The following is a 22,691-nucleotide window of genomic DNA, read 5'->3' as shown; positions in this document are numbered from 1 at the left end:
TCTGAACCCCAGTGTGTAGTAGTTCTGTCTGTGGTCGGTTTTCTACGTGCCCCAAGCCTTCTAAATGTGGTGCATGCTGCTGTCGGATGTCCAGTCACATTTGCTGCTTGGTAAACATGAATTTATACTAAGAGCCCGTTAAAATGTCACCTCCACTGAGAAGCCTGATACATCTTCCTATTCTCTACCACAGCACTTCGTGCATCTCTCTCATGAGCCGTATTTAGGCCATTTTTTAGTCGTCCTCATTCTCACTATATCAGGGGCGTCATGAACTGAATAGCATCTCCCTCAAATTCATACATTGAAGCCCTGGCTACCAGCACCACTGAATGTAATCACTGAATGTATGGAAACAGGATCTTTAAACGGGTAATTAAGTTCAAACAAAGTCATTAATACGGGCCCTAGTCCAATAGGATTGATGTCCATATAAAATAAAGAAATTTGGACACAGACACCTACAGAGGGAAGATGATATGCAAACAGGGAGAAGTCACCACTGCAAGCCAAGGAGAGGAGCTTCAAAAAGAACCAACCCTGCCCACACCTTGATCCCCAACTTCTACTCCAAAGCTTTCAGAAGATACATTTCTGTTGTTTAAGCCCCCACCCTGACACCATCTACAGTACTTTGTTACAGCAGCTCTCACAGACTGATATAAGGGGGACAACAATTGTTCCCTGCAGTCAAATGCCCTACTAAGTTATATACCTCCTGCACATTGGTAAGTATTCTCAGCTTTGGTGGGTCATAGGGTCTCTGTCACATGTGCTCAACTCTGCCATTGTAACGTGGAAGCAGCCACAGGCAATACACAAATAAGGGGGTGTGGCTGTGTTCTAAAATGCATTACTTGCAAAACAGACAGCAGGCCAGTGAATTGGAGCACCATGGCAATAAAGGAAAGCCAAGCACAGAGAAATACACATCTCCTGCTACAGAAGATGATCAGCAGTGAGCCATCAGTTTGACCCTCTGTCCATCCTAGTACCCCAGACATAGAGGGAGGTGCTCTGGCCCCTGAGCTGTAGTTTGGCAACCTCTGTATTAGATGAAAGTTCCATGAGGCCAGGGTTTATGACCATTTTTGGCACACAGTAGAAGTTCAATTACTATCTGTTTTAAAAAGTTAACTTTTAAAATTGTTTAATTTCAAAATAATTATAAAAATTATACAAATCAGATAGTTACATGTAGTTTCACGTTTACCTAGGTTCACCTGTGGCTTATTATATGTCAAATCAATATATGTCAGTTTATATATAGGCATTAAAGCCAGAAAGATCTACTCTGCCCATTTCCTGATATGATGCCTGGGCAAATGACTTAACCCCTCTGAACCTCAGTTTCTTCACCTAAAATTGTGATAGTAACAGAACCTACCCATTAGGCAGCTGGAATTTAAATGAGAAAATGCATGCAAAGATGTTCTCACTTAATAAGTGGGAGCTGAACAACGAGAACACATGGACACAGGGAGGGGAACAACACACACTGGGGCCTGTTGGGGGAGGGGGTGGGGGAGGAAGAGCATCAGGAAAAATAGCTACTGCACGATAGGCTTAATACTTAGGTGCAGCAAGCCACCATGGCACACGTTTACTATGTATCAAGCCTGCACATCCTGCACATGTATCCCGGAACTTCAAATAAAATAAAAAATACATGCAAAGTATTGCATGCAACATTTGGTACTTAGTAAGCATTCCTAAATGCTAATATGTCTTTAAGTAATTCCACTTTTTTGTTTCTCTGATGTTTCCAGACCTAAACACCCGACTCTGTGGTCCAGACCCCAGTCCTCCAGATGACCGTGGGAGAGGTCTGCCCAAGATTTTTCCTAAGAAAGCCCCTGGGGATAAAAGGAAAGGGTCAGACCCCAGGACCTTCTGATGAGCAAGAGAAAATGGGATGACTCCAAGAAGGTTAGAGGGGTAGGCCACATGAAGATGGGCTATAAATACTTTTTATACTTTTTGTATTTCTGAAGAAACCTGTTAAAAATAAGTTGAGTATTCATGAATGCTTTGGGAGCCAGGAGAAGGTCCAGCTCAGGGGCATTCCTTCCTCAAATGCAATCAAATACTTACCATTTCTCACTCCTAGATCTGGCCACCTCCAGGAAGATGATAAAAATTGTAGGAGGAAAGAAAAACCAAAACCATGTGTTGGGAACGAGGAGTGGAAAAGGTGAATTCCACAAAGAAGCATGAAAAAGGACCGCAGGGAGACCACATGGCTCAGCACTGCGCAACAGTAGCCTGAACTGGGATTTTCCAAAGACTGTAACCATGAGGAGGGTGAAGCTAGTAACAACAGTCATAATAATAGCTGATATTTACATAGCACTTCCTATCAGCCAGATAATGTTCTGAGAGCTTTACTCTGGTATTAATTTATTTATATGGATGAACCCTCAGTAGTTTGTGAAGGTGTATTCTTTTCTTTTTAAATTTTACAAATACAAAAACCAAGGCACAGGGAGGTTAAGTAACTTGCCCAAGGTCACACAGTCAGTAAGTGGCATGGCAGGGGTTTGAACAGACTATCTGGCTCTAAGGTCTGTGTTCAACCACCAAAGCCAACCAATTGCTTCTCTTCATAAAACAGCCCTATCGGTGGACTTGAAGATTGTTTCCACAGTTGTCTGTTTTGTGCAATCAACAGGAATCAACAAACTTTCTATAAAGAGCCGGGTTTCCTTTCAGTAAATCTGGCCTTGTGGGAAAAGAGAGAAAACTGAGGATATTATCCAAAAAGAACCCCACATTCTCACAGTGTTTTTAATAGACAAATTTAGACAAATTTGAATTAATAATACAAATTGGATGCAATTGTTTTTGTGATATGTCTATTTATGAGAAGAATGGAATTCTGGTTTTGGGGGGTGTATTAATCTGTTTTCATACTGCTAATAAAGACATACCTGAGACTGGGTAATTTACACAGGAAAGAGGTTTAATGGACTCACAGTTCTATGTGACTGGCAAGGCCTCACAATCATGGTAGAAGGCAAGGAGGAGCAAGTCACATCTTACATGTATGGCAGCAGGCAATAAGAGAGCTTGTGCAGGGATGAGACTTACTATTGTGAGAACAGCATGGCAACGACCTGCCCCCATGGTTCAATTACCTCCCACCGGGTCCCTCCCACAAAATGTGGGAATTTAAGATGAGATTTGGGTGGGGACACAGCCAAACCATATCAGGGGGTTTAACATTTGGTATAAACAGGGTACAAAGTTAGTGTTCCCTACCATCATGGTAGAAATAGGGCCTCATTCTACAAATCCTTTCCTTGTTTCTCTGAAACACTGATATTCCCACATGAGAACTCTCTAGAAGGCATGGCCACTGTCTCTTAGCACAGCTGTACCACCCTCATAGTGCTGGAGAACTTCTCATATGGAGAAGCTGGTTAGGAGGGAGTCTCTGGGGAAGACTCCCTGGGTTTGAATTCCAGCTAAACTAGTCAGTAGCTATATAATCTTTGATGACTTACTTAACCATCCTAGAATAGAGATTGTTAACCAGTGACGATTTTGCTCTCCAGGCAACATTTGACTGGAGACATTTTTGGTTGTTCAAATTTGGGGATGAGGGTACCACTGGTATGTAGTGGGCAGAGGCCATAGAAGCTTCTCAACATCCTACAATGTATAAGAAAGCCCCCACAACCAAGAGTGACCCAGCCCCAAATGTCAATAGCGCTGAATTTGAGACTCCTATTCCAGAAGCTTCAGTTTTCTCATCTATAAATTAAACTGTAGTATTTTCTCCGTAGTAAAGATTAACTGAGCTGTAATAAATGCAAAGAAATACAACAGACTATGACATATTGCAAAGCACTTGAGATAAATATTATTATTCCTTTGATTTTTATTCCAAGATTTAGAAACATACAATCATTCTGAGCTTGCAGGACATACCCAAACAAGATCATGCCGGGGGCTGCATCTGGCAGCCCCTGCTCTAGCCTGAGGTTGGAGCAGGAGATCTCAGAGGAAAAAGCATTGTGTTACTGTCTCCTTTCCAGCTCATCCTCCCCGACAGCCACCCCTTCTCTCTCCCTCCCCTCTTAGCCAAGCTTGGAGACTGGATGCAAAAGCCATTATTAAAAAATGAACATGAGTTGTTTTTTCCCCTTTTTGATCAAATAATCCAGTTTGCTGCCTCAGACAAATCATTATTCATGTGGAACCTGCCCGTGCCGCCCCTGGGGAGGAAGACCAAATTGATTTAACATCTAATCCAGTTTGTACCTCCTGCTAACCCCAGTGGTGTGCTAACTTCACCCTTGCAGGATGGGGAGGAAGGAGGTAGAAGAAAGGAGGGGGCAGAGGGTAACACAAGGAAATTAACCCAAGGCGTAAGTCTAAGCCCAGCTTTCTACAAAAGCAAGACAGAGACAAAGCCTGTCATTATAGTGCCCAGTCTTTCTGTCTTAGGCTTTCTCATACTCAGAGATACGTTTTCTTCATCCGTCAGCTCATTGTAATAATAACAACACAATCGAAATGCCAGCCTCTTACTCTGTGATGAGTGGAATGCCTGACATCAAGAGGCATCATGGAGTCCATTTTCCAAGCTAGGGAAGCTGAAGATTACAGAGGTCAAAGAGCATGCCATGAGTGCATAGAAAGTTCTAGAACCAGGACTCACCATCAGCCCTGTCTATCCCCAAAGCCCCAAAGCCATAAACACCACATAAATAGCTTTCTGGACATAGGAAGGCTGTTTGGAAGGGTTCTATAGCCTTTTTCTGTAAGGGTCACCCACACACAATGCTGCAGACACATTTGGGTTGCCTATGTGTGGTGGTTGAAGGGTGAGTTGATCCTGATTATTGCTGGATCTCTGAATTTCCTCCTTCTCCTCACTACTAAACTTATCTTTCCATCTCTCTGGACTGGGGAGGTGGAGATGGAGGATATAAAGCAATTTGCTTCCTCTGGATGGAAAGGTGGTGTCCTATGGCACTGGGCAGAGTCCTGGCCTCTGGGGAAACCTCAGAGAGGTCAGTAGCACTGACATGTCTCTGGCTGTGTCCCTCTTTAGTAAGTGGCACATTCTGTGACTGTTGTCCTGAGCCAGCAAGCGGCAGACTCAGGCTTTTGCTCCAGGTCTATCTGGCTCTAAGCTGAGGTGTTCATTCCATTGGGTGGCACCGTCCCCTCTCTGCACTGTTCTTGTGTCCTCTCCTGTTCTGCCTAAAATTTGTGCTTAAAATGGCCTGAAATGGCCATACTGAGGCACTGTCTTTCAAGTGCAGACAGAAAGCAGCTTGAAACAAACTTCAGGGAAAGAGGTGGAAAGGATAGGAAAGAAAGGGAGGTGGAGCAGGCATGGGGCTGCCTATGCCTTAGGTCTCAGTTATAAGGGAGAGGGGGAGGAGGAGAGGTAAAGAGAAGGAAGAGGAGGAGGAGGAAGCGAAAGAGGAGGAAAAGTGGAGAAAGAAGGGAGAGGAGAAAGAAGGGAGAGGAGAAGAACAAGCGAGAAGAGAGGAAGGAAGAAGATGAGGAGGAAGATGAGAAGGAGAGAAGGGGAAGGGAGGGTGGGGAGAAGAGAAGAAGGGAGGGTGGGCTTTCATATGGACTTTGAGAGGAGAGATGAATCTGGTACTGATAGGAGTGCAGGCATCAGAGTGAGCTGGGCATCGGTCAGCACCCCAGCTTTGTCCAGCACAGTGCAGCTCTGATGATAAAGTCCACAGTGAATGTAGCACCAATAGGCATCCCCAGGGCTGGCAGCTTTGGGAGGACCAAGAAACAGTGCTTGGACAGAATTGGTGTTTTGTGTTGGACTCCAGCAACCTGGCCGTATGACGTTGAGAGAGAACCTCCTGCAAAGCTTTGGAGGCAGCCCCTTAACAGGGGTCATCATAATGGAAAAACAGATTACTCTTCAGGAATGCATGTGAGGCAACCGCTAGGGATTCCAGAAACAGCTGAGTGAGTCATTACGCATGGGAACCCCAAGCTGCACAGGTGAGAACCCTGAGATGGCAGCATTTGAGAGTCAGTGTTAATGAAAATAACTTCACTGAGCCCTATCCAGGCACCTTGTGTGTTAATATACTCAATCCTCAGGAAAAGGAAGCATTACCACCCCTGTTTTATAAAAGGAAAATGGAGCTCTGGTTTATGTCATCACTTAGTGGCAGAGCAGGGATTTGAACCCATGCTGGTGGCTGCCTGTCAATTTCTCTGACCCTCAGTGCTCTTCTACCTGGCTCTGCCCTTGGCCTCATGGGACTTAAGGAAATGGAGATCACATTTGTTGCTCAGGATCTACAGCTCTGGAAAGAATTGCCCCAAGGCATTGACGGCATCAGTGGGGCTGGAGGGCCCAAGTCCTCTGTATGAGTGCATGCCATGGCAGTGTGCGTGTGGGTGCATTTCTCTATGGGCTTGTGCGTGCTTTTGTGTGTGTGTTCTTGAGTGCTTTTGTTTCTGTGTGCATGTGTCTTTCCATATGCTTTTGTGTTTGTTTCTGTGTGTTTGTGTGTGCATTTGTGTTTATGTTTCTGTGTTTGTCTGTATTTTGTGTTTGTGTTTCTGTGTGTTTATACGTGTATTTGTGTTTGTTGATATGTGTTATTTGGATGTTTATCTTTTTGAGTCTTCATTTCTGTATGTATTTGTGTGTTTTTCTGTGTGTTTGAATGTGCATATGTCTGCATTTATGTTTCTGTGTGTGTTTCTGTGTGTTTTTGTTTCTCTGCATGTGTGTGTTTCTCTATGGGCATTTCTATATGCTTTTGTGTTTGTTTCTTTGTGTTTCTGTGTATGTTTTTGTATCTCTGTGTATGGGTTTGTGTTTCTTTTTGTTTGCTTCTACCTGTGTATATGCATGTGTGTGTGCGTGTGTGTGTTGGTGTGTGTTTATGTGTGTGTTTATATGGGTGTTTGTGTCTGTCTTTTGTGTTTGCATTTCTGTATGTGTTTGTGTGTGTCTCTGTGGGTTGTATGTCTTTTGTGGAACTGAGGCTGGAAGACAGAGATGATAACTAACACCAGAACGGACTTCCCATAGAGATGAAACAGCATCGCCAAAGGGTAAAGTAAATGAGACAGGCCAGCATTCCATCCTGGCTGGGAGCAACAACTCCATCTCCACTCTTGGGTTCTGCCCTCTCCAGTGTGGGATGTGGACAGCCCCCGGGCCTCTTTCTTGTGCCCCTTGCAGCAGCCCCTTCACACTGACCTCATCACCACCAGGGCCAGCATCCATTTCACCGGGTTGATGCTGGTGTAGCAACTGCCTTCCTTCCTCTGCCCCTCCATCCAAGTCTGCCTGTTTCACTGTGTGGGGCTGCATGACCAGCCCTAGGGAGAACCCTCACCCACAGTCTACATGGACGGTGTCTCTAGGCCTGTGATGTGTGCAGCCTGCCCAAGTTGCACCCATTTCTCCCTCCAAACCTCCTGTCCATTCCCAGATTCCAGGTTTGCATTATTCTATGGTACCTTCAATAATTCAGATGGGAGATCACACTCTAGTTACAGAGGGGGCCAGGAGGAGGGTGGGATGCACCATCTGGAGTGTGTCCCCTGAGCTCTGGGTGATGGAGTCCCTAACACTCGCCTGAGTCCTGTAGCAGACTTCAATGACCCACTCTGCCTAGGATGTTACTGGTCGATTTGGGCAGCAGATGGGCTCTCTGACCCCTGACACAGCCTGGAGCTCAGGATTCAGGAAGGAGCAGACAAGAGCTAACAAAACCAACTCTCTGAGCTGGGGGGCATTTTGGAAAGAAAGCACGAACCACCTGAAGCCAGATATTTGTTTCTCCATCTGCCTCCACATTCAAGTGACTGGGAAGGTTCCTGGATTTGTCCAAATGAGAAATGAGGCTGCACCCTTGGCCTGGGATAGGGCAGGCTACACAGTCCCTGACGTCAGCTTAAGAGAGTGGTTTCTGCACAAAAATATGCAGGCAATTTAGAATGCTTTACTGAAACAATTGGAGGATGATTTTGCAACTCTGCATGTTTAGGTGTTCGCAAAAATATAAGCGTGAAAATTGATACGTATAAAAGAGCCAAGATTTATCATGTACTTACTCATGTCAGGCTTTCATTGCAGTGTCTCATTTATCGTTCACATCCACCCAATGAGAGGGGTTTTACGTGATCTGCTACATTTTACAGGTGAGAAAAATGAGGCTCAGGGTTTAGATGACTCACTCAAGGTCACACAGCCAACAAGTGTCAGAGCAAACCTTTAAAACCCAAAGTGTCTTTGTATAACACCCCTGCCTTTTCTCCTATATTTTACTGACTCCCAGGACTTGCAGGGACTTATGTGTGTCTGTATATGCATACGTTTGACACACATGATATGATGTGCATATTCGGGTTTGTGTTCCTACGCCGCACAGCCTATCTTCCAAAAATAGCTGTAGTTAGAGATAACACTTGCTCGGAAACAAATGAAAAGCTTCAAATGCCCCATTTCATTTAATTCTCACATGAATTTTATATGATTGGTGTGATTGTTTCCCTCTGATTACAGTGCAGAAACCAAGGTTTAGAAAGCAGAAACAACTCCCCCACAGGAATGAATTAGTGAATCAATAAATTTGAGAGATATTTCAATGGCAGATATGATGACCTGTTGAATAACCTACATCAGGGACTGATTTTTTTCTGTAAAAAGCAGATAGATAGTAAATATTTTAGGCTTTTTGGACCAAGAGACAAAATTGAGACTTTCATGTAGGGACTGATATAACAGTTGAAAATATAACCATTAAGAAATGTCAAAATGACTCTTAGCTCTCTGGCCATCCTCAAAACAGGCAGAAGGCAGAATTTAGATTTGACTCACTGCCCAGAGCTGCTGACCTAACGTGGAGGTAGTTAGAAAACTGTTTGTTGACTTGAAGGCAAGCAACTGGGATTTGGAAAGAGAGATGGATTTTTGGATAACAGGTAAAGAAAGGAGGGCATGAGCATCCTCTTACAGGATGTGACCATCTTTCTCCCTCAGACTTTTCCATTCACAACATTCCCCCTCTATGTAGAACTTCCAATGTTCCAACTGAGATGGAACGAACAACCAAGGTGGGGCCATGATCAAGGTGGCTTTGAGTCCCAGAGCTTTGCAAGCCCGTGTGTGGCGGGGGCACTGTGGGGGGGTTTGGGGAGCCCTACTCCCATGAGGTCTTGAGAGATACATCCCTCCACCCGTATTGATGAGCCTGGGTACAAATTCAACCTACCATCAATGTTCTTTGCCTTTTGATGCTTTATTTTTTTTCCAGGTTTCCTCTGTGACTGTTGATGCTCTGAGATTAAAACAAAGCAGGAGGCATCTACAAGTAAAGGAAACACAGAAGCCGAGGCTGCACATCTTTTATTTGTTGTCTGATGATACTGCCCATGCTCAGTAGGAGGCCCTTTGGATACCAGAGGCCCCTGAGATATGTGGTCTATCAAACCAATGCTGTGCTGCTTATCTGAACTTCAATCCTGTGGCAGCGCCAGTGACAGAGAGGTGCCAATTGCAGCTTCTCTGATTTGCCACCTTTGGAGAATCCAGAGTGAACTAGATACAGGAGGGCACATTTCATTGCTGATTTTGACTGTAAGTGCACTCTCTGGGCAGACAAATCAATCTGAGAGCTGGCAACCCCCAGGTGGGCTGGTCACTCGCAGCAGCAGTATTCTTCACCTTTCTCTTTAGAGATCCTGGTGCAACAAAAAATGACTCGGGGGTAGAGTATCAGAAGACCTGGCTCACAGGCACCAGCCTGTTCCTTCCTTCAGGGTGGCCTGGGGCAGTGACAAGACCTCTCTTCTCCTTACTTTTTTCATTTGTAAAGTGGGAATCTTTTACAAATGAGAACTTTCATGCCTTTTGATGGGCACAAGCCCTTCATTGAATTTTGCATAGAGCTGGGATTAAACCCAAAATTGTGGTTTAAAGCCCTCTAAAGAGCATGCTACTGAGGCTGGCAGAAATGTGGAGAAGAATCTGGGTTTTCCAACCCCAACTCCGAAACCCTTTCCACTGCAAAAAGAATGATAATGCTCATAGTTTCCTTACCTGACAAGCCTGTGTTGAGTTTCGAAAGCATGTGAAAGCAGGTTGAGCAGGGCAGAGCCATGGCATGTCCAAAGTTGTTGCACTAGACAGAGTTGTACAGAACCAAGAAGAGGAGCTAAGAATGGACTTTGGGGCTGGGCATGGTGGCTCGTGCCTGTAATCCCAGCACTTTGGGAGGCTGAGGTGGGCAGATCACGATGGCAAGAGATTGAGACCATCCTGGCCAACATGGTGAAACCCTGTCTCTACCAAAAATATAAAAATTAGCTGGGCGTGGTGACACACACCTGTAGTTCCAGCTACTTGGGAGGCTGAGGTGGGAGAATCACTTGAACCTGGGAGGCAGAGGTTGCAGTGAGCCAAGGTTGCGCCACTGCACTGCAGCCTGGCAACACAGCAAGACTCCACCTCAAAAAAAAAAGGGACTTTTGAGCCTCACTTCCTAATGCAAAAAGAATAATAATGCTTGTAGTTCTCTTGCCCAACAAACCTGTGTTGTGTTTCGAAAGCATGCAAAAGCAGGTTGAGCAGGGCAGAGCTACGGAATGTTCAAAGTTGTTGCACTAGACAGAGTTGTACAGAGCCAAGTAGAGGGGCCAAGAATGGACTTTGGAGGCTCACTGCTATGGTTCAAATTTAGGCTCCACAAATGACAAGCTGGGGTAGACTTGGAAAAGTGAATTAACCTCTCTGTGCCTCAGCTTCTACACGTATAGAGGGAGATGATGACAGCAGCCTACCTTCCAGAGTTGTGGTAAGGATTAAATGAATCCATACATGTAAAGCCAGACACAAGGCACTTTGTAAGTATTGTTGTTGCTGTTGCTGCTGCTACAGTTCTTTTTTATTTATATCTAGCTCAAGTGGGGATTTCTCCAGCGACTAAAGCAGGTGTTCACCATGAGAAGCTCAAAGCTAAATTTCAATGCTCTAGTAAAACAATCAGATAAAAATTTAGGTTGCAAACAAATACCCCAAGTGCTAAACTCTCCCTTTCCTACATCCTCCCTCTGTCTTTATGAAGCTCAAAGGACTTGGCATCTTTTACAGGCACAAAAATATCAGCACAAGAATCCAATACCCACAAAACCCAGAGGGAAGGCACAATTCACTCCCAGCAAACACTGAGCATTATTAGAGTCATTTTTTTCCATTGTGAGATAGACATTTTTTAAAATTTTCTTCTTTTTAACAAGATGCCCTATTGCTCAGCCTAGTTGAGAGTGGTTTTATTCTGATTGATTAATACTGAAAAATAACTTGGCATCTTAGCCCTTCCAGGTTTTCTGCAAGGAACAAGGTGGCAGAGAGGATGAAGGAGGGTGCTCCAGGCTAGATACAATAGTCTGCCATCACCCAACCCACAAGGGCTGAAAATATCACCAAGGGAAGAGAAGGTAATGAAAGGACCTTCTTTGTCTATAAAGGGCAGCAACCCATCCAAAAACCCCAGTATCTGCACATCATACCCTGTACTATGTCTTCAATTCATTCTGTATTCTATGGACCTAGGTTTGGATAACCAAGTCAGCTTTTCATTTACAAGTCACTTTGCAGGATTCACTGCCAGGTAAATAATTTCTTGATGAAATCGATGATCAAGTAGCTTTACAAAGGTTGAATGAGGCTTGCTCGTGAAAGAGTGGAAAGGAGTCTATGAAAACCAACACGGAAATGATCATCCTAAATATAAAAGGAAAAAAAGTAGAAGCAAACCTAAATGCTCAACAACAGAAAATCAGTGTAGGGGATTGTTGAAGTCAGTGTGTTCTAAAATATGTGCTTTGAATAGTTCTGCTGAGATTATTATGCAATAAGATCATAGGTTGATAAGTAAATGAATCATAAAGTTTTATGTCCAGATATGTGTGAGAAATACTTAAACACATGTCTTGGCTTGGCTCACATAGTATTTAATATGCTAATGTGTTTGACACTCATTGGCTTGCTTCCTTTCAGTTCCCTTCCCCATCTTTCTTCTCCATGGTTCTGTACCTCAGGGAGGTGATCCCTACAAACTACATTTCCCAGTCTCCTTTGCTAACTGATTTCCAGTTAGTTTCCAATGGGGAGTACTGGTAAAATCCTAGAGGGTGGGAATACAGGAAGAGCCAGGGTATTTCTCTCTTCATGCTTTAAGAGGTGTCTCTGGCAATGGCCTTTTCTTGTCCATGCTTTTAGCTTCCCTGGCACAGTGTCTTCCTCCATGGCCCCAGCCCCCTCCAGACAGTCTCTGCTCTGATTCTGAGTCCTGATCCTTGGTAACTAAGCCATGAGACTTGCTGCTGATGAGAAAAGGTAACTAGAAGAGGAGGAAACTGTTCATTCCATCTGGCCCTAAGGGGTTGCAAGATGAAGGTGGAAACAGAAGAGGCAGGATGAAGCAATCAGAAGATGGGCCTGTAGAGTGCAGAAGATTAACAGAGAAATGGCTGGCCTTGTTGCAAATTGGGTTCCCTGGGAGGGAGATCCTGAGACCAACTTTAGACTAAGGATGTTTATTAAAGAGTTCCTTTAGAATCAACACCTGTGGAAAGGAAGGGATGGGAACAAGATCAGGCATACGGAAGCGTTGAGCTGTGATGCGATCCCAACATGGGACTCACTTGAGCCCATGAGAAGCTTTGGAGCAGGGATGGTCTTCAGAGATGTCCCAAATTGAGCCGGAAGCTCTGGGACTTTGTAATCCAAGTTTGCCAGTCATTGGATGCAGCTAACCTTGGAGGGAGATATGACCTTGTGGAGACAGTTTTTTCAGTTCTCCGATAGTAGGAGGAATAAATTCTTCATTCCTGAAAGGAATCAGAGTGATACGTCATAGTGTTCAACAAAGTCCCCATTCTCATTTGCGATTTTAGTAAGTGATATGTCTGGGGCTACCAAATGGGGACAAAGCTACATCCAAGTGGACTCAGTGACCATGATAATTGGGCTAACATGGACCTAGAGATTGAACTTTTCCAAGATACTTCTGGTTCCGGTGTAGAAAGGTGGGAACGAAGGAGTTCCAGTGCAAGGAACACAACACAGGTAAAGTGACAGCCAATAGAGTGGGAATGAATTACCACCCTGATGTGGGAAAGTAGTGCAAATGTAGGGACTCAGAACTCTACCATAGGGCTATGTCTAAGAACAAGGCTCAAATCTGGCACCTGCTCATGCTGGCGCTGGCTGAAGGCTTCAGCTGTAAATGTAAGAGGACAAGTTGCAACCAAGAAGACAGAAGATGCTGCCTGGGCTTCCCTAGGAGTTTGGTTTTTCCTTCCCTCAGGAAGTCATATAAGTAGCTCACCCTTCTTGCCCACTCAGCGAGACACCACTGTGGCATGGAGGCAGGAAGGGAAATAACAGAATATATTTCTTTCCAAGGAATTGCATATTACGTAGGGAGATTAATATAAGGAAAAACATCTAGTTAAAAGATGGGATTAAAATGCTGAATTTTAGTGTGAGCTAAATTTGAGAGCTTTCTATAAAAACTAGATTTGTGAACTATGCCAAATTCTGTGTGAAAGAACCAGGACAGGGTCGGGGTGCTGATTCCCAGTTAACAGTGACTTCGAAAGGAAAGAACAAGTGGGGAGCACTGTGATGTCCAGGGCCCAGGATTCTTCTGTCCTTTCATTCCTCCATGCACATCCGTCATTCGTAGATCTGTCTGAAGATTCAAGATGGAAGCATCTATGTTTCAGATAGCAAGGCGAAGCAAGGAGCAGAGAGAGAGCAAAGGCCACACATCAGTGATCTCTTAAGGATGGGTCCTGGATCCTGCCCCAGGGCACTGCCTCTTGTATCCCAGTGGCCAGAATTTAGTCCATAAGCCCACATCTAACAGCAGAAGAGGCTGGGAAATGTGACATCTATTCTGGGAAGCTATGTGCTTAGGTAAAACTCATAGTGCAGTGCTATGGAAAAAAGAAGAAAATGGCTCTCAGCAGACAGCTGGCAATCCCTGCTGCAGTGCATAGAGCACGTTGTAAGTGCTATCTAACTTAATTCTCATAGTAGCCCTAAGAAGTGGGCTGTGCCCATTGTACAGATGAGCAAATAGAACCCAGTAGCACCAAGCTTCTAGTCGATTATTAATAACACCAGTTTGCTTTCAGCCAAAGTTACTTGCTACAGGTAATATAATTAGCTTGTTGGGGGTTAATTTTTTCAATTTCTTTGGAGTTTCAGAGACAATATGCAGGTGAAAGAACCAGCCGCTCTTGGCTGACCTTGCTTTTTCTCCATAGCAGTCCTGGCTTTGTAAGAACCCTGAGCTCTGTTTGCTTTGCAATTACCCTGGGTGAAGGGAGCCCTCTGACATTTTCACATTGGAGAGGGACAGACACAGATCCTCAGCCCTCCCCTTGATTCTTTGATTGTCATTTCCTCTACCTTTTAAAGAAAATTACATAATAGCCATTACTTAGGCACCTTTCCAAAGTACTTAAACTACATTACTGCAAAAGGGCCCTGTGAGGAAATAGCCCCAGATGTCACATGCCAAGTTACAAAGAGAAAAAGAGGAGTCGGAGCTTCCTTTACTGAGATCCCCTCACTAAACAGTGCCACATGGGCATATGAATTTGCTTATTACCCACTCTGCGAAACCCAGGGCCAACCCAAACAGTATCACAGTCATTAATGAGACTTAGTTCCATTAGGCTAAATGTAAACATTTGCAACAAGTCTTCAAAGCCTCTGTTAAAAAAATATATACGTGTGTGTGTGTGTGTGTGTGTGTGTGTATTTTAGGATAATTTGAGCAATTACAAGTGACTAACCACACTCACTTTTCTATCTGTCCCCTGTGGGACTGCTGCTCTGGGGCCAGAAATGGTCCTGCTCTTCCAAAAGGAAAGATATTCATCTAACTTAGGAGGTGGAAGGTGATAAAGTCAGTCGTCACTTGTTGAATGATGAGTCAATATTTTTATGTCGTTTTTGTTGGACTAGAATTTACTCATATTTCTTTGCTCATGGCACCTCATTTTTTGCTGGGGTACCACCCCACCCCACTCTTAGTCCATGCAGGGGGGCAAGGTTGACTCTCTTCCCTTGAGTCTGGCTAATGGCATCATTCATACCCCTGGCTATAGTGCTTGGTTCAAGGAAGGGCATATGACCCAAGTCAGCTTAATGAGATTCAGACCTAGAACTTTTCCTGAAGATAGAGGGAAAGGGGGAGAAGTAGATGTCACTGTGCCTTATTATATTCCTCTCGTGCTGACTGTTGCCAAGCATGCTAACACCTTCTCCTTTGAGCATGAGAGACTGTAATGCTCTGAGCGCTTGCCTAGGGCACACAGAAGTGCTGTGAAGCTAATGCTCCTGGGAGCAGCCCCCAGCCAGGGGTGGATGGAAGTCAGAAAATCAACAGCACAGCTCCCTCATCTCTGGAATGAGATACGCATTCAACTATGCCCCAGAGGTCTTAACAGGGTATGGTCCGTATTTTTTTCATATGTAGAAGTGGGGTTGAGCATCAAATGCCCACAGTGGTAACCTTCTTATTAATGCACCTTTCTTCCCTTCTCTTCTTACTTCACTACAAGAGTTTTCTAGAGTCACTTGCCTGATAAATCACTTGCACTGGAATCCTTGTCTCAGAGTCTGTGTCTGAGGGAACCCAGCCTAAGAGACAGAACTATGTTTACACCACAGGGCAGGAACTGGCCTTAGGACACAGTCAAAACAGAAGAGGTAGCACTTAAAAGCAGAGACAGTGAGGTAAATATTCCTGATGGCATCATGTTGGGCATCTGGATACAGCCATGCCTGAAAGTTGCACTACACTTGAACTTGTCCTTAGATAAAATGTGTAAGAGCTGGGATTCCAAGGACTTGGTTGTGAGGCTTTTATACTGTCCTTTATGGTTCCAAATATCCATTCCCATTGTACTTGCATTAGCTCATACAGTACAAGGATATGGATTCATTCCAAGGGCTACTGGACTTTGCCTTTACCAAGAGAGGGTTAAAGCCACCAGGGTGGCACAGTTCAAATCCTTCACTGTAATTTCATGTAAATAACCTTCTGGCAGCTTCCTTTTCACTGATGTGCTCTTGTCTGCCAGCCAATCTCAGGCCTGGGCTTCCCCCAGGAGATGTTAACTCATCGTCCCTTATCTGCTTGACTGACTGTCATCTTGACACATCATTGAGCTGGTGATGAAGCCCTTAATTAGTTCATGTCTCCAGGCCCCTCCTATTGCCACCTCTTCTTCTGTTTGCTCTTTCTAGGCTTCTCTCTTTTCTTCTCTTTACCATCTCCAAAGAGAAAATTCTACCAGGTATTCTATGCTAAGCATTTTGCAACACTGTTCTATTTCATCCTCCCATCAGCCCTCTGAGATAGCAACTATGATCCGGAGTTTACAGAAGGAAAAACAGACCAAGAGAAGTTGCATTTACTGGTATTAGGCCCAGACAAGACCTGGTTCAAATCTCAGCTCTTTTACTTTCTTGCTGAGTGAGCTTACAGGAGCAATTTAACCTTAAAGTTTTATTTTCTTACAATGGAAACAGAAATACTGACCTCATGGGGTTGCAGTGATGAATGAATGAAATAATTATTACATAGCAGTTTGTTTAGGGTCTGGCACAAAGTAGGGACGTAGATATCATCATCATCATCACTGTTCATCTCTGAATCTAGAAAAAATTATATGTACAATGTATGTGTCTATCCTTGTGCAGATTCATTTATTTTGGAGATAAGTGATTTAATATAAGAAAAAATAATGAATGCTGTCCAAAGTTAAATCATCACAAAACCTATGGAAGTGGTCCTGCCATGATCCCCAATTTAAAGCAGAGAAAACTGAGTCTCAGAGGGGTAATGTCTCCAAGAAAACGGTGCTGATATGTGGTAGAGCCAAGAATTTAACCTACCATTTGGTTCCAGGGCTGGTGTTCCCAGCTCCTACTATTTAACCAGGTAAGAATGTGCGTGTCTCATGGGCTTACCAAGCTGAATGGTGGAAGTGGTGGTTCTAGAATCCAGATTTTCTGAATCACAGTGTGTTATGTTGTCACTTCAAACCACAACTTGTTAGGCCCCTGTATGTCCTGAATTGAAAGAGGTCCACTTTGTCTGGTGCAACTAACAAATTTAGATGCTATGCTACAGTGGGAACCATTCACATCTCAGCAAGAACTCCTCAGCTATTCACCAGCAGGAAATAGAACAAGGTAGGCATCTGACATAAAAAAAAATGCAACCCATTTTCAGAGAATGGAGCACAAGAACCCAAAGAGTCCAGTTTGCCTGAGCACTGCAGGTCCATACAGACTGATGTAATTGTTTCAGGCATGCAAAGAGATGTGGGAGAGGAGGTGAGGCTACATATCCCACCCTGCTCTCCTGTCTGTGTGAGGGAAATAACCGCCTCTCCTTGGAATGAAGACAGAGCCAGTGGTGAGGCCATTTCGCAAGGCAGCTTGAGGTTATCTGCATGGGGAAAACAACCCCCCAGTGAAGATTCTGGAAGACCTGGCTTCTTTCTATGACTCCCACTTCCCAGAAGAGAAAGTCTGTTCTCTCCTGTGTGGTGCTGGTAATGAAGGGTGGGATAGTAACAGCCAGGATCTCATTCAGTTAAGGGATCAGTAGATAATCCATAGAAAGAGGTTAGCACAAGGAGTTCGTGTGGTAAATCCTCCATAAACGCTTATTATTATTGTCACATTATAATTATTGTTGAATGGTTTATAACTGATAAATTGTAAACTAACATTTACAATGTTAATACATATATTAAAGTACTTATTAAGTAACAACTAAGAGGTAAGCATTGAGGATTCCATGGTAAATAAGTTGGACCAAGTTACTGGCCCTCAGGGTGCTTATGTTCTAGTGCAGAACTACCCAGTAGAAGTTCCTACGATGATGGAACTGATCTACATTTGTACTGCTCAATATGGTAGCCCCTAGTATCTTGGGGCTATTGGTTACTGAAGATATGAGGGGCTACTGAACACAGCCACAAGATACTAGGGGCTACTGAAATGTGGCTGTGCAACTGAGGAGATGGATTTTAAAATTTTATTTGATTTTAATGAATTTCAGTTACATTTAAATATCCACATTTTGCTGATAGCTACTGTATTGGACAGTGCATATATAGTGGATGAAAATAGATAATTATTTGCAAGTTTAAAACTAACATCTATGGGAGGAATGAATTGAATAACAAATATCTAATGAGTATCAGGAAAGTGCTAGGCGTTGGGGATTTAGTGGAAAGTAAGCTGGACAAGCGGCTGCTCTGAAGGTAAGATATTTAAGCTAAAACCCACATGGGATGGTCATGTTTTGTGAACAATGAGAAGAAAGTGTTCCAGGCAGAAAGATCAGTAACACAATGGCTGTGAGGTGAGAACAAGCTTGGGATATAAAAGGCACAGATAAAAAGCAAAAGCAAAAGCGGATGAATCACAGTGAGAGAGAACAAGAGTGTGGCATGATGTCAGAACAGGCAGAAACAGATCACAGCAAGACTTTTGGATTCAACTCTATGGGTATCCACTGGAGCGTTTTGCACAGGGGAGTAGCATGGTGAGAATTATAATTTTAAAACATCACCTGGCTGCTCTATGATTGAATGAACTGTCCGAAAACTAGAGTCTATGACAATCAACAGTTGTGAGGTTACTGGAGTCATTGATGTAAGAGATGATATCATAGACTAACATGCTTATAAAATATTCAGTGCAATGCCTGGCACAAAACCAGCATTTGCAAAATAACTGTCATTATTTTGGAGGCTACTTCTTTCCTGTGATGAAAACAACAGTTCACCTTAGCCAGCCAACCTGTCAAATTATATTCATAGAACACAAGAATTCAAGGGGAGTTTCAGGGCATCTGGAATCAAGTCAGAAGCAGTCTCCCCCTTTAAGTAACTCAAGCATAACTGGGGAGAGAAATCTGATGTTCTGTAAATAATTAAAGAAGGTCTCAAGCTAGAGCATGACCAATGGGTAGACGGCACGAGCCCTCTCTGAGAGCTCTCCTAGCTCAATAAAAAGAAGCCGCTGAAGAAGACATTGCACTATTCATTCCTTCAAACGATCCTCCTCTTGGAAATTATCGCCAAGCTTTTTCCATTTGAAAATCATTGATGCATCTTCCAGGAGAAGATGAAGCCTAAATACACACAGATGAGCAGCCTAGACTCTGGTCCAACCATATCCTTGCAGAAAGAAGATGAGCATGGATATGCCCCAAATGCAAAGAATGAAGAGAAATTTATTTTGTGGGAAGAGGGCAGGGGCATACTGGGAATTGGTTGCTGGAGGTCGTTAAGCCATCTTTGAGCTAACGAGCCATCTGCAGTGGATGTGATATGCCAACTTTTCTTGAAGGAGCTAAATGGTTAAGAGTTGCACCCAACAGTCTCTATACCTCTCCTTCCACCTAACCACAACCATCTGAGGCTCTACTGCTTCCAGAAGTTAGAAGACCTCCTCCTTGATACTGGTTGAATGCAACCATTTTTCTAATTAAACCATAAAACCAGATGCCTAACACGTAAGTACAAAGGAGGAGAAAACAAAGAAAAGACAATTTGGTTATTGCAAGACGTTGGGGACTTGGAAACCTACGCTTTACTCAACCTCCATTCATTATCCTTCATGTGTTGCTTTTTTGTTTGTTTGTCCTGACTGTAAATGGAAAACGAAAACTTTTCCCCAGTTTCCCACATTGAGACAGACAATGACATTATTGGTCCCTCATGGACTGAGTGCCTCTGGGCAACTGAGGTTTGAAATGTCCTGCAGCCTCAGTAACCTTTGTGGAAAATAGGAGGACACAGTATCTATTTTACAGGTCTGTTGTAAAGATCAATGTGAAAAATGTATGTAAACAGTTTAGGCCGGGCGCGGTGGCTCACGCCTGTAATCCCAGCACTTTGGGAGGCCGAGGCGGGCGGATCACAAGGTCAGGAGATCGAGACCACGGTGAAACCCCGTCTCTACTAAAAATACAAAAAATTAGCTGGGCGTGGTGGCGGGCGCCTGTAGTCCCAGCTACTCGGGAGGCTGAGGCAGGAGAATGGCTTGAACCCCGGAGGCGGAGCTTGCAGTGAGCTGAGATTGCACCACTGCACTCCAGCCTGGGTGACAGAGTGAGACTCTGTCTCAAAAAAAAAAAAAAAAATCTTAATCTTAATCTTGTGCTTTAAAGAGCCTAATAGAACAATGGCTGCCACAGTCATTATTATTCACAAAAATCCATTTTGCAACGTGTAATTATTAGTGTCAATAGCAATGTCCACGCAGAGTTTTTGGTAGCATTGATGTGACTTAGTGCCAGATCAAAGAGTAAGACATATTTGAGTGAAAGATTACTACCAGCTTGATGCAAACATCCTCTCAAAAAATATTTATTTATTCCCCTACCATGTGCCAGGCACTGGCCTAGAAACCAGTGACACAGAAGTAAATATGACAGACAAGGTCTCTGGTTCCATTGAACTTCATCAGGGGTGAGTTTGGGAAATGAGACAACAGACAGAAAAAACATTAAGGTGTAAATATTCAACATGTCAAGTAGTGATTTGTTCTAAGAAGAAAATCTGTGCAGGGTACAGTAAAAGGCGATGGAGAGTTATATGAAAGTATGACTTAAATGAATGGTCAGAAAAGGGCTTTCTGATAAGATGGCATTTGAGCAGCCACCTGGAGGAGGCGAGAGGGTGGCTGTTGATATCTGCAGGAAAGAGCATTCCTGGAAAAGGGAACAGCAAATGCAAAGGCCTTGAGGCTAAACAGAAACAAACGAAATGGAAATCTAGGTGTTTTCCAGTAGGGTTGAGGATGTCTGGGGAAGGTCCCTCATGTTGCAAAGTAAATGTTGTAGAGTAGGTACAGAATTCATTGTCTTTGGGGTCAGTCTCAGAACCCTGCTTGGTAGCACCATTCATCTGAGCCATTATGCGAAGAGGACTCAGTTCTCATTTTTAAATAATGTAGGGATTCCAACCAGTGGCCTTCCAGTTTCTCTGGAAGTCACATGCTTGTCATCTGCTAGAAATAGTAATGTCAGGCCGGAAGGCACCAGGGCCCCAGCTTCAGCCCCCGTCAGACATCCTGGCTGAGAGATGTGTTAGGCAGACCCTTGGGAACAGTTTCTGCCCAGCGGCTTCCCTGAGATTGAATGCCAGCAACTCCCATGGATAACTCCCTGGATTGCATCATCTGTGATGTCCGGCCAGAGCACCCCAATTAGCAGCCCTCTGCTGCCCAGATGGTTGGGGGACACAGGAAAACAGAGCGGTCAGCAACTTGGGTGGCTCTCCTGGAGCACAGCCCCTCTCTGTGCTCAGCAGGCGAAGGCCACATCTGGCCTCAGAGTAACTGCTTCCATCCCCATAGCTGCAACCCATCACCTCCTGGAAGCTGGGAATTCCCTTAGAAGACCAAAGGTCTGAGATGTGCAAAAAAGGATAATTTGATGGAATGTGTCCCTTTCCCATGCCAGTTCTCATTGATAGGCAGTTCAAGAGGCTTGGGTCCTAGAAATGAGTTGGAATCAGAGGAATGTACTGTTACATGCAGTGTGCAGTTCAGCAGTTGCATTCCAAAGTTATGTCCAACCAGGGACTCTTGAAGATGCCTTCGCACAGTGATGGAGCTGAGTGCCCCCAGCACCTGCTAGGTGCCAGCCACCATGCTGAATTCTTTACATGCAGAGTTTCCTTGAGTGCTCACAAGAGCCCTATGAGGGAGAGGCTATTGTTATGATGCCTTCTTTCTGTAGACAGGCAACATTGAGGTTCAGTGAGGTTAAGTAACTGCCTGTAAGTCACATATTTATTAAGACAGAGTCAGAACTTGAACTTAAGTGGTTTGAATCCAGAGCTCATAACCCTTATACACTGGCATGGCTCCCATCTCCTTTTGTCCTAATCATATAGACTGGGGATTGGCACACGTTTTCTGTAAAGGGCAGGATAGTAAGTAGTTTTTGCTTTACCAGCCATGCAGTCTCTGACCCAACTACTCTAAAGTACTTCTGTGATGCTATAATGGAAAAGCAGCCACAGACAATATGTAAGTAGATGGTGCATGTGGCTGTGTGCCAGTAAAGCTTTATTTCCAGAATCAGGCAGGAGGTTGGAGTTGGCCCACGGGCCATACTTTGTTAATCCCTGCTGCAGATGGTCACCCGCTGTGCCTTTCATGGAGCTTCGTGGTGCCTTCACTGGACTTCTTTTTGTGAGTCTCTCCCTTCACTTGGTTAAGTTCCTTGTGGGTTGACATTTAGATGTGTTTATCTCTGCATTTTTGGCCCTCAAGAAAGATATTTGAATTGATGAATGAATAAGTGACTGAGTGAACACATGATATGGGGATCAAAATTGCCCCACAGCTATGGTTAGATCAAACACCAGATCTTAGGCTGGGTTTCCTTGGAACCAGAACTTGGCACAAAGGCAAGTAGGTTGGAAAGTAATCTCGGGAAATACTGGTAGGGGAGATTTGAAGGGAGGCAAGGAAGGTAAGTGGCCTATCAAGGGTGCGATGCTGAGCAGGTTACATCTGTGGGCAGCTGGAGTTCAGCCTAACTGGGAAACTCTGGGAGACTGAGTAGAACATGCATCAGCTCTACCAACAGAGGGGCTTGAGGGCTGTTTCC

General features: G+C 44.1%; 1 long non-coding RNA gene across 1 annotated transcript in view; it reads right to left on the bottom strand.

Annotated features, from left to right (window-relative positions):
• Nucleotides 1–12,422: 12,422 nt before the first annotated feature.
• Nucleotides 12,423–22,691, bottom strand: part of LOC105495314 (uncharacterized) — a 34,400-nt gene continuing 24,131 nt past the window's right edge. Inside the window, exon 4 of the long non-coding RNA XR_011608802.1 lies at nt 12,423–12,849. This is a non-coding gene — a long non-coding RNA (uncharacterized lncRNA). The remainder of the gene's footprint in view (nt 12,850–22,691) is intronic.

The sequence above is a fragment of the Macaca nemestrina genome, chromosome 10 (genome assembly GCF_043159975.1).
Source record: "Macaca nemestrina isolate mMacNem1 chromosome 10, mMacNem.hap1, whole genome shotgun sequence".
NCBI classification, from domain to species: Eukaryota; Metazoa; Chordata; class Mammalia; order Primates; family Cercopithecidae; genus Macaca; species Macaca nemestrina.
Note: the sequence above shows the minus strand (reverse complement) of the source record. Positions and strands in the feature narration are given on the sequence as shown.